Source organism: Globicephala melas, chromosome 4 (assembly GCF_963455315.2).
Source record: "Globicephala melas chromosome 4, mGloMel1.2, whole genome shotgun sequence".
NCBI classification, from domain to species: domain Eukaryota; kingdom Metazoa; phylum Chordata; class Mammalia; order Artiodactyla; family Delphinidae; genus Globicephala; species Globicephala melas.
In genome coordinates this window covers 71,447,652-71,458,271 of record NC_083317.1, presented here as the reverse complement: position 1 = coordinate 71,458,271, position 10,620 = coordinate 71,447,652, and the positions used below count along the sequence as shown (strand labels likewise).

The 10,620-nt window shown below is 44.8% G+C and overlaps 1 long non-coding RNA gene across 2 annotated transcripts in view; it reads right to left on the bottom strand.

Moving 5' to 3' along the window:
• Positions 1 to 726: 726 nt before the first annotated feature.
• The window catches only part of LOC132597248 (uncharacterized), a 35,439-nt gene continuing 25,545 nt past the window's right edge, over positions 727 to 10,620 (bottom strand). For both annotated transcript variants that reach the window (XR_009563723.1, XR_009563724.1), the window contains one exon: positions 727 to 1,909. This is a non-coding gene — a long non-coding RNA (uncharacterized lncRNA). The remainder of the gene's footprint in view (positions 1,910 to 10,620) is intronic.

Sequence of the window (10,620 nt, the reverse complement as noted above, 5' to 3'; positions counted from 1 at the left end):
CTGCCAGGGTCCCCAGATGGGCCCCACCAGCCTAGTCTACACAGGCCCAGGAACCCACCCCCTTATCCCACTGAGCTGGCCCGAGGCCAGGGTCCACTTTCCTCAGCTTCCCACATTTCTCCCCAGGCTCTGTTATGCAAGGATGAAATCTCTCCTCCAGCCTCTGGTTTACCAGAAAGAAATGGGATGAATTAAATGATGACCCGGAAGTTCCTGAGGCAGCTGAGATGTGGTGGAAAGAGTAAACATTGTGCAGCTGGGAGATGTGGATTCAGGTTCTACCTCTGCCACTTCCTAGCTGAGTGATAGGTTTCAGAACCTCTCTGTGGGAGGCAGAATAATGGTCCCCAAGGATGCCCGTGCCATGATCTTCAGAACTGTGAAGGTCGTACATTACATGGCCATGGCAAAGGTGACTTTGCAGATGTGATGAAGTTTCCAGACCTAGAGATGGGGAGATTGTGTGATGAGGTTTCCAGACGTAGAGATGGGGAGATTGTCCTGGATTATCCCTGTGGGCCCTGTCTAGTCACATGGGCCCTCAACAGCAGAGAGCTTTCTCTGGCTCAAGGCGGAAGAGAGATTAGTCACAAGAGGAGCTCTGAGAGACTCAAAACATGAAAGGAACTCAACCACCACTGGCTTTGAAGATGGCGGAAGGGAGCTGCAAGCTGAGGAGTGCAGGCAGTCTCTAGAAGCTGAGAAGGGCTCCCCGCTGACAGCCAACTGGTACCTCATCCTACACTGCATGGAATTCAATTCTGCCAACAACCTGCATGAGCTTGGACGCAGATTCATCTTCAGACCTTCAGAAAGGAACACAGCCCTGCCGACACCTTGATTTCAATGTCGCGAAACCCAAAGCAGAGGACCAGCTGAGCCGTGCTGTGCCCGCACTGCTGACCTACAGAATGGTGAGATGATGCGTTTGTGTGTTATTAAGCTGCTCGGTTTGTGTTGATTTCTCACAGCAAGAACAGAAGATGGATATTCTCTTTGAGCCTTGATTTTCTCAGCTGTAAAGTGGAGACAATGCTTATGGTAGGCATCTTGCCGACTTGCTGTAGCAACTGAATGAAATCAGAAGTACGTAGGCGCTGTGTAAACTGGAGAGTACTCTACCACAGAAGGCTGGAAGTTATTCTATCACTGAGTATTCCGCCCTTTAGGAGCCACAAGCTAATGCCTCAGCCCGGAGAGGCAAAGAGAGGAAAACTCAGCCCACCACCTGGTATCGACCCGAATTCCAGGTACGTCCAAGAATAGTGGTGAAGGGCTTTGATTCCTGGAGGCTAGGCCAAGGTGGGCCCCCTCCTCTGTGACTGTGGAAGGGAAGGGCCCAGGTCAGAGGCAATGAGGAGCCATTCCTGGCTGCCCTTCAATCCGTCTGGCAAAGCCACGCTGCTGATAGGCACACCCGAGGTGAGGTGAGGAGAGGCAGGTAAGGTGAGGAGACGGAACGTCACGAAGGGTACTTCTCCCAGCCCTTCCCTTCTCTTCCTGCTTCAGTTCAGCAAGTCAGGCCCTACTGTGCCCGAGGAGGCAGACGCAGAGATTCCAGGGAAATGGGAGCCCCTCCTGCCGCCCAGGGCACCGTGCTTCTGGCTCCAGTCCTGCTCTCTCTGCAGTCAGGGGCCCGCTCGCATCCCCCAGGCATCTGAGAGGTGTCCGCTGCCCCTGGCATCCCCCCTTCGCAGCCTGGTCCTGGTTGAAGCTGGGGGTGTGGGTGGGGCATGGCGTGACCCCTGAGCTGCTTGGAGCCTGCAGGGGGCAGTCCCCAAGCTGCGAGCACAGAGAGGAGTGTTGGCGACTTTGTCACTGAGCCTCCTGAGGAGGAGAGAATAGCCTCAAATGTGGGAACTGTATTCTTCCAAGGCAGGTGGGGGATGATGAACCCTCTTCCCAGATCCTGTGGGAAGATAAGGCCACAGTGGTTGAGAGACAAAGTAGTCAGGGATTCCACTGCCTGTTCCCACTACCCCCCAATGGACAATTCCACCCCCAGGGAGGCACCTCATCAACCCCCCTCCCCAATACACATAGAGCAGCCAAGTTAGAAGGGCCCTTTGAGGCTTTCTGGCCCAAACTCCTTGTCATACGCTTAGGAAACTGAGACCCAGAGAGAGGGATCCTTCCATTACACAGGCCATTGCTATGAAGTCAGTGATGAGGCCTCAGACCTTATCCCTCTCCAAAGTTCACACACTATGCCTTCAATGAGCTGTACCAAAAAGCAAGGTCAAGTCTCAAATGCCCCCCACCTCCACCCACTGCCAACCTTTTCACCTTATATTAACTTGCAGCTTTTATATTCTAGACAGAGATCAGGCCATCCTGTTTACTCTTGGCCGGAAGGGCTTATCGCAGTGGTTACCACATTTTCCCAAGATTAAATAAAAAGAGTCACACTTCCAGATATTCACTCATTTATTTATTATTTATACCACACCTACTTCTAAAACATATTTGAGATGGCTCACAATAGAAGCCACACATACTACAGAACTATTCAAAAGTGAATAAATGTTCAGACAGTCAAACCTTTCAAGATTTTCAGACTGTGAGACTGATTTTGTTTTTTAAGAACAAGAGGTATTTGACCTCAGGTACTTGAGAGTCAGGTCCTGAGTGTGACTATTTAAAGGTGTCTGGTTAATTTGAGTATTTAATTTGAGTAGTTAATTGGAGCATCTGATAGAGGGTAGGGACCAGGGGTAGGAAAGGACAGGTATCAGCAGGCCAAGAGTGAGCGTAGGAATGAAAGGTTCATTTTTTTCCTACCCTCTTTCTTCCTTCTCGGATGCTGAGGTGTGATGATGTGATACCTGGAGCTACGGCCACTGTCTTGTGGCCGTGAGGCAAAACACACTCAAAATGCTGACGGTGATGGAAGAGAAAGGGCCTAGGTCCTTGATGACAGAGGTGAACTGCTGAACCAACCCTGAAGAGTGCACCATCAGTTGTCTGAGAGATAATGAAATGTTTCTATTGTTTAAGTCACTGTTAATCAGGTATTCTGTTACTTGCACCTGAATGCATTCAAACTGATAAAATGAAGCTCATTGTGGGATGGGATACAGTAGAAGCACAAAGGATGGCTGACATGTTTTATCCAGATGGATCATAAAAAGCTTCTCAGAAAACAACCCTGAAGAGGGTCTTGAAGGATGAAGAGGAGTTTGCTAGGCAGGCAGGGGAAGGAAGGGCATGCCAGGCAGTGGAATAGCATGTGAAAAGGCATGGAGGCAAGAAGGAGGATGCAGGTTAGGGGGGCCACTCACAGATTGCTGAGAGGTGAGAAGGCATCTGGTGGAACATGAACAGAGCACAAGGGACCAGGAGTCAGAATAAGAAGTCTGGACTTGGCTGAGTGGGCAGTAGAGAACCAGTGAGGGGATTTAAGCAAGGGGCTAGAAGTGGGAGCAGGAGGAAGTCAAGCAGGTTACAAGACATCCAGGTGATTGGGATCCGTTGAGGCCGGGTGAATGTTGAGGACGGTCGAAGGGACCCAGACCACTGAGAGGGAGCCAGAATCAGTGTTAAGGTTTTTTGCCAAAGAATTTCTCACCTTTGTTTCGGACCTTCTCGAAGGGACTCTGTTTTGTAGGAACCAATCACCCTGAGGCTGGGAACAGTCAATCACACAGAAAATCAGCAGCTGCTGGAGAAAGCCTGACAAAGATCAGGAACCCTCCAAAAGAACCTGCCCGTGTGCTAGCACTTCAGAGCATCTGGCCAGACCCTTCATGACACAAATGAGGAAACTGAGCCTTGAGCAGGGATGTGGGCTGAGCAGACCACACAGCTACCTGGAAGCAGAGCAGGCCTGGTCCTTGGATTAGCACTCAGCCTCAGCACCCCTCAGCTCCTCTCCTAGGGACACATGGCCGCGGATCAAAAGAGAACAAACGAGAAACCCGGGCCCAACAGGATGACACAGCAAACAGAGAAGACGGATCAACAACGTTTGAAGCATATGAATAGGGCCTGTCCCCCAGCGTGAGGAAGTTAAAGATAAAATTCCTTCAGCTCATACTGATTACTTTTAATACCCTTTCAGAATTCCTAAGGAACTAAACTTTTATTCAAAAAACTACAAACAAGCTTTGAACTTGTTTGAAGATAAAAGAAGTACGTTATGGCCCAAGGCTGGCGAGGGGAAGGCTTACAGGTATTTTGAAACAAACTTTGGAGAGTTCATGACAGTTTGAAAGGCATTTTGCTAGTAGATGGCAGATGTGTCTGTCACCGCCCAGCTGAGACAACACACAACAGCCTGAGTCTTCGAGAGAGCAGAGCTACCCAGAGCGCCTGGGCTTAAACCCCAGTTTCATTTACCAGCTGTGGGCAAGTCACCTCACCTTTCTTGTTTTGTTTTCCTCATCTGTAAGTAGGGATGATAATCACAGTCACCAGCTGATAGAGCTGTTGTGAAGATTTATTGAGTTAGCGTTAATGGCGAAGAGTGGTGGTTGTACTTTGTTGGTGTTAGTTATCTTTATGAGTTCCAAAATCTGGGTGAGGAGAAATAGCCCAGCTGCAGCCAGCCTGCCTGGGCCTCCTTAGTCACTGACCACTCACCTGCGGGTAGCCGGGGATAGGCTCCTGCTATTAAGGGTGGTCCCTGGACCAGTGGTAACCATTATCTGGGAGATGGTTAGGAAGGCTGAATCTGAGGCCCCACCCCAAACCTACTGAGGCAGAATCCTCATTCTAACAAGATCTCCAGGGGATTCAGGTGAGCACTGGGATTGGTCACTGAAATGAGCACTAAAGGCATCTCCAAGTGGAGGGGCCTCGGCTCCTTTGTGGCCAGGCCCCTGCTGGCCCTCCTGGTCCTGAGACCAGGGCTTCTGGAGCTGCTGGAGATGCCTGGCCCCAGGGCCTGTTCATCCTGACTCTGGCTTTCTGCAAATATTGAGGTCACTTCCATTTCCCTGTCTCTGGTTTGGGTCCAACAGGTGGGGGCATGTGGGAGACACTGACCTTGCCTTGAGTTTACCTGGAGCAGGGAATTGGTGATGCATCTTCTGTGGAGCCGCTAGCTTTTCCCTAGGGGGATCGTATACAAACTCCTGTGGCATGTAGAGCTTGAGGCAACTTTCCCAATAACTATCCAAAGGTCAGTGCACCCTGCCACTGAGACAGTCATGGGGCTGGCTGTGGGGATGACTAATGCCAAGAACTTGGGGTCAACTAAAAACCCTCAGCAAAGCAGAGAAGGAACCATTCATCCAGTAATCCTCTCCAGTAACATTTTTTATAGACTGTATTTTTTTTCCTTTTTTAAAATTTTTTTTGTTGGATTATAGCTGATTTACAATGTTGTGTTAGTTTCAGGTGTACAGTAAAGTGAATCGGTTATACATATACATGTATCCACTCTTTTTTAGATTCTTTTCCCATATAGGTCATTACAGAGTATTGAGTAGAGTTCCCTGTGCTATAGAGTTATTAATTATCCATTTTATATATAGTAGTATATAAATGTCAATCCCAATTTCCCAATTTATTCCTCCCCCCCTTTCCCACCTGGTAACCATGTTTGTTTTCTACATCTGTTTTGTAAATAAGTTCTACATCTGTTTTGTAAAATAAGTTTTGTAAATAAGTACTCTATTTCTGTTTTGTAAATAAGTTCATTTGTGTCATTTTTTCAGATTCCACATATAAACAATATCATATGATATTTGTCTTTGTCTGACGTACTTCACTCAGTATGACAATCTCTAGGTCCATCCATGTTGCTGCAAATGGCATTATTTCATCCTTTTTTATGGCTGAGTAATGTTCCATTGCATATATATACCACATCTTCTTTATCCACTCTTCTGTCGATGGACATTTAGGTTGCTTCCATGTCTTGGCTGTTGTATAAAGTGCTGCAATGAACATTGGAGTGCATGTATCTTTTCGAATTATAGTTTTTCCGGATATAAGCCCAGGAGTGGGATTGCTGGATCATATGGTAATTCTATATTTAGTTTTTTAATGAACCTCCATACTGTTCTTCATAATGGTTGTATCAATTTACATTCCCACCAACAGTGCAGGAGGGTTCCCTTTTCTCCACACCCTCTCCAGCATTTATTGTTTGTAAATTTTTTGATGATGGCCATTCTGACCTGTGTGATGTGATACCTCATTGCAGTTTTGTGTGCATTTCTCTAATAATTAGTGATGTTGAGCATCTTTTCATGTGCTTTTTGGCCATCTGTGTGTCTTCTTTGGAGAAATGTCTGTTTAGATCTTCTGCCCATTTTTTGATTGGGTTGTTTGGGGGTTTTTTTATATTGAGCTGAATGAGCTGTTTGTATACTTTGGAGATTAATCCCTTGTTGGTCGCTTTGATTGCAAATATTTTCTCCCATTGTGAGGGTTGTCTTTTCATTTTGTTTATAGTTTCCTTTGCTGTGAAAAAGCTTTTAAGTTTAATTAGGTCCCATTTATTTATTTTTGTTTTTATTTTCATTACTCTAGGAGGTGGATCAAAAAATATTGCTGTGATTTATGTCAGAAAGTGTTCTGCCTATTTTCCTCTAAGAGTTTTATAGTATCCGGTCTTACATTTAGGTCTTTATCATAGACTGTATTTTACTTAACTGGCGCAAATGGTTCCACTTGCTTTAGAAGTCAGAAAAGCTTTGGTGTTGCTACTAAATATTTGAGTGACCTCAAGGAGGTCACTTTCCATGTCTGGGCTCATATGGGATTAGATGTAAAATGAAGGAAGTTCTCTAAGATCCCGTCTCTCTGTTCAGGAGTAAGGGTAGATATGCCTGAATTTGTAAATGGAGGTCAAGTTAAGAAGGACTTGGAAGGTCAAGCTGTGAAATTCAGACTTGATGCTCTAATCTGCACTGTCCAACATGGCAACCATTAGCCACATGTGGCTCTAAACATTTGAAATGTGGCTACTCTGAACTGAGATGCTGCAAGTATAAAATACATACCAGATTTTGAGACTTCATATGAAAAAAATGTAAAATAGCTCATTGATATTCTGTTGATTACATGTTGAAATTATAATATTTTGGATATGTTGGGTAAAATAACATACTTTATTAAAATTCACTTCACCTGTTCCTTTTTTAATTTTAAATGTGGCTACTAGAAGATTTTAAATTACACATGTGAATTGCATTATACTTCTACTGAACAACAAACACTTCTCAAAGTGAGGAAGGATGGAAGTACAGATTAGTTTATCTTTGAATATTGCCCTGTGGGAATCACTTCCAAATTTAACCATCAAGGAAAGAATCCAGTGGGAACAATATGAGGAATAATTCTACAGATATTCTAATGGAAGTTCCAGATTTTGCCTGTACTTGCACGAAACGTCAGAGTTTGAACCTAAATTATTGTTCTGTCTTTGGGTCACCACTTGGTGCTTGCGTTAAAAGCCAGCTGGTTGAGAACCAGGGCTAGGTCTCTGGAGTGTGAGGATAATTCTTCAGGTCCTATTTTAATGACATGGCTGAGAGATAAATACAGATCTAGAAAAAACAGATGTGTTAATGCTGGGAATGGTATTGCAATATATTTTCCTGATACAGCAGATTCTTTCCATGGCATTGAAGGAAATGCTTTGTGGTTTAGATAAAAACTGGAAGAGTGGCAAAATGAGAGCAGAGGCTCATAGGAAGGAAGCTACCAACCCATGCCTCTGTGGATCAACTTCCTCTGATGAAATTCCCTGCGGAAGCCCCGCCATCGTTTGCTGTCATTTGCCGTGTGGATTTTGAGAAATTGGAGCTTTCTCTTCTTGACGTCCTGGCTGGCTCCCTGTCAGCTGCCACCATGGGAGACCTTCTGCCTGGCACATGTCTGACCCTTGGTCTATCTGGGGCCTGCCTGGGCTGGGAACCAAGGTAGAAGTTAGAGTGAGGGCTGCAAGGGTAAGAGAGGGAAAACACTTGCTTGAGCTTCGTCTTTGGGCCTCCCTGGCCCCAGCTGAAGCCCATGCCAAGCTACAGCCCAGCAGATCCAGAGTGGCCCCCACTCCCAGGTTCTGCTGATCCTACCCAATTCTCTGGGCCCTTGACTGTGAGGATGGGACAATGTGGAGAATGATGCTCTCCCCACTGGGGGCCATAGGGCACTAGGACTGCATGGCCTGTGCCCTTTGGGCCAGAGTTGCTTGGGCCATTTACAATAAGCCTATTTTTCCCTCAGTGTTTTGGAGAGAAACCAAATTTCCTTGACCTAAGCTCTCATTACACTAACAAACAACTCCTCAAAAGTCCTAGAATAAAAGGGACATGGTGACTATACTTTTGGAATAAAAAATTTGGATATAGGATCAGATAAGAAGGGGCTTATTTATGGTGTGAATGGGGCTGTCTCTGCTCATTCCACAGAGTTCATTTGTTCCAGCCTCTACAGGGCACCGCTCTCCATCCACCCCCAGCCACTGAGTGCTGAGCTTTTTATTAAAGGCTCCAGAGGAGGCGACTCCTGGCTCCACAGTCCCAGCAGGGAAGGGGCACTTTGGATTCTGGTCCTTCCATGGAGAGGTGCCCCCTGGAGTCCTGGGCTTTCTCAACTGGCCTGGCCCTGATTGTCTCAGTCATCAGGATTGAAGCCAGTCTTAGTCATGCCTTTCTTCTTCTTTTTTTTCCCCTTACTTGACATTTCTAAGTGTGATGATGAACAAAATAGACAATTTAAGAATGGACCAATAATTTGGAGGAATTTCTCTCAGAAGCTCAACCTGTTCAGAGTAAGAGTTCTTACTTTCAGTGCTGCTGAGTCGGGGTTATAGTGAGTTTTAGACATTGGTTTCTCCTATTTAAAAATGTAAGGAGGTTATTCGCCACTAAGGAGTATTTTTGGTGAACAGAGAGCCTCGGGATGGAAATTCGTTCCTGGAATGGGTCTTAATTGAGATGCTTTCTCCTCCCAGGGGTCCAGACCCAGAATCCAGTCCACACGCCCCACCCCGACTCCCAGACAGGCCGGTGGGTGGCTCTGTGCAGGGACTCATTGTGGGAGGTGATGTTTGCTGTAAACGGTGCCTGCCTCAGAGCCAGTGAATGGGAAGAGCAGGAGAAATAACCGGGAGCTTACGCCATTGGCTTTGTAAGAGGCAGCCTAGTGAACAGGTTCTATCCATCAATATCTTCCCTTCCCTCCACAGCCAAGGCCATTTAAGTCCAACCACGTGTTCTAGAAACAGTCCTGTTTTAGATCAGGATGATTTAAGGAGCTGAATTTGATTCTGACCCTGCTCTGACACTATTTATTTACGGCTATAATCATTAACTGTTTGTTGCACTCTTGCCATGTATCAGGTGTTTGCTTACTCATACTTGGCTCTGAGAGCCCTACGGGGAAGTAACTATTATTACAGTCACTCATAACATGACAAAACTGAGGTTGGAGAGATTCAGTCACTTAGTCACAGAGCCAGTTCAGTCCAGCTCCAAATCTACAGTTTGTCATTCTTGATTTTTTTTTTTACTGTAAAATATATTCTCAAAATAGAATGTATAACATATGTAATTGGCTTAACAAACTATAATATATATTTTATATACAGATAATTTATTGGTTATGTATGTTAGAAATGTTTGTAGCTTACTTTTTGCTTTCTTTATAGAATCTTTTAATAAAAACAAATTCTTAATTTCAATGGAATAGAATTTATCAATATTTTATTTTATGGTTTATACTTTTTATAGCTTATTTAAAAAATCATTTCCTATTCCAGAGTTATAAAGATGGTTTCTATATCTTTTCTTTTTTTTTTCAAAGTATAGTTGATGTACAATATTATATAAGTTACAGGTGTATAATGTAGTGATTCACAATTTTTAAAAGTTATACTCCACTTATTTATTATAAAATATGGGCTATATTCCCCATGTTGTACAATATATCCTTGTAGCTTATTTTATACCTAATAGTTTGTACTTTTTACTCTCCTACCCCATACTGCCCCTCCCCCCCACCATCACTGGTAACCAACCACTAGTTTGTTGTCTGTATGAGTCTGCTTCTTTTCTGTTTTATTCACTAGTTTGTTGTAGTTTTTAGATTCCACGTATGAATGATATCATACGGTATTTGTCTTTCTCTGCTTGACTTATTTTACTTAGCATAATGCCCTCCAAGTCCATCAATGTTGCTGCAAATGGCAAAATTTCATTCTTTTTTATGGCTGACTAGCATTCCATTATGTGTGTGCATGTGTGTACGCGCATATCACATCTTCTTTACCCATTTATCTGTTGATGGGCACTTAGGTTGCTTCCATGTCTTGGTAATTGTAAATAATACTGCTATGAACATTGGGGTACATGCATCTTTTTGAATTAGTATCTTTGTTTTTTTCAGATATATACCCTGGAGTGGAATTCCTGGGTCATGTGATATTCTATTTTTAGTTTTTATTTATTTCTTTCTTTATTTTGGCTGCCTTGCGTCTTCGTTGCTGCGTGCGGGCTTTCTCTAGTTGGGGAGAGCGGGGCCTATTCTTCGTTGCGGTGCGCGGGCTTCTCATTGCGGTGGCTTCTCTTGTTGCAGAGTATGGGCTCTAGGCACAGGCTTCAGTAGTTGCGGCACGTGGGCTCATTAGTTGTGGCTCACGGGCTTTAGAGCGCAGGCTTAGTGGTT